This window comes from Chrysochloris asiatica, unplaced genomic scaffold (genome assembly GCF_000296735.1).
Source record: "Chrysochloris asiatica unplaced genomic scaffold, ChrAsi1.0 scaffold00067, whole genome shotgun sequence".
In the NCBI taxonomy this organism is placed as follows: Eukaryota; Metazoa; Chordata; class Mammalia; order Afrosoricida; family Chrysochloridae; genus Chrysochloris; species Chrysochloris asiatica.
In genome coordinates this window covers 4,217,443-4,218,878 of record NW_006408585.1, presented here as the reverse complement: position 1 = coordinate 4,218,878, position 1,436 = coordinate 4,217,443, and the positions used below count along the sequence as shown (strand labels likewise).

General features: G+C 44.6%; 1 pseudogene; it reads right to left on the bottom strand.

Annotated features, from left to right (window-relative positions):
• Window positions 1-214: 214 nt before the first annotated feature.
• LOC102814978 lies at window positions 215-791 on the bottom strand (annotated as a pseudogene).
• Between the last annotated feature and the right edge of the window lie 645 nt (window positions 792-1,436).

Genomic DNA, 1,436 nt, shown 5'->3' with positions numbered 1-1,436 from the left:
TTTTTTTTTTGAGAGGGAAATCTTTATTGTTTTCTGTAGAAAAATGTATGTGTCCATCCAGTGGAGGTCAAAGGGGCTGGGCCTATGCTTATGCAGGGACAGCAAGACACTTCCTGGAGAGGTGTCTTTGACCTTCTCTTGTGCAGGCCTCAGTAGGCGTTCCAGAAAATCTATAGGTCCATAGTGAACAATGGGAGGTATCAGAGGCGAAGGCTCAGTGCAAGAGTTGAGGAGGGTCAGCAGAGGTCATGAGAAAGCCAGAATCCAGGGTAAGGCCTGGTCGAAGTTGAGTTTCTTGGTGGTGGAGTTTCTCCTAGCCCTTTAATATCCACTAGATCACTATTGGTGTCAGAGTCATTCAGAGCACTGAGAGTCACATTAGCTCTCTGCTTCTTTATGGGGTTGGGGGTCTCTGGACCTAAGGGACAATGAAACTTCTGGGTGGAGGGGCTGTTGCTGGAGGAGGTGACAAACACCAGATGCCAACTTCTTGAGCCCTTTCTAGGGTAACTCAGCTGGAAGAGAGATGCCAGAGTCTACATACACTTTGTGCTTCACGGTGGCCTTGATCTGAGCTATTGTCCATTCCTTGATGTTACAGCTGATGTGATTAAATCATCCCCACATCACTTCACAGCATCCCTCAGCATCCCTATTTCTGTCTTGCTCCACTCCGCACCCACGGGAGAAGAGGAAGCCACAGGACACAGCTGCTTCGTCAGCATCCTGAGCTTCATGAAGGCTGCGCCAGCCACAGAGAAGATCTCTCTGACTTTGCTGGACGTTGACATTGCTGTGTGAACTCGGACCACCGAGAGCCAGACAACCACGCTGCTCCAGCTTCCTGCACAGAAAGTGGAAACTATTGTTTCTTAAGTTATCATCCATCTTGGTCTATATACTTCTAACGGTGCTGTTTCCATCTCTCTATCCCTTCTCTGAAGAATTCTATGGTATTGAATTTAATACCATATAAAAATGGCATGTTGATATTATTGAAGGACTCAAATGGGATTCCTTTTCACTGAATGGTTTAAAATTAAGAAAGGTGTGCCGCAGGATTGTATCTTTCACCATACTTATTCAACCAGTATGCTGAGCAAATAATCCGAGAAGCTGGGTTCTATGAAGAAAAATGTGGCATCAAGAGTGGAGGAAGACTCCTTAGCAACCTGCCATATGCAGATGATACAACCTTGCTTGCTGAAGTGAAGAGGATGTAAAACATTTACTGATGAAGACCAAAGAGCACAGCCATCAGTATGGATTGCATTTCAATGTAAAGAAAACCAAAATCCTCACCACTGGACAAATAAACAACATCCTTATCAAAGGAGAAAAGATTAAAGTTGTCAAGGACTTCATTCTTCTTGGATCAACTATCAACACTCATGAAAGCAGCAGTAAAGAGATCAAACAATGAAGTGCATTAGGCA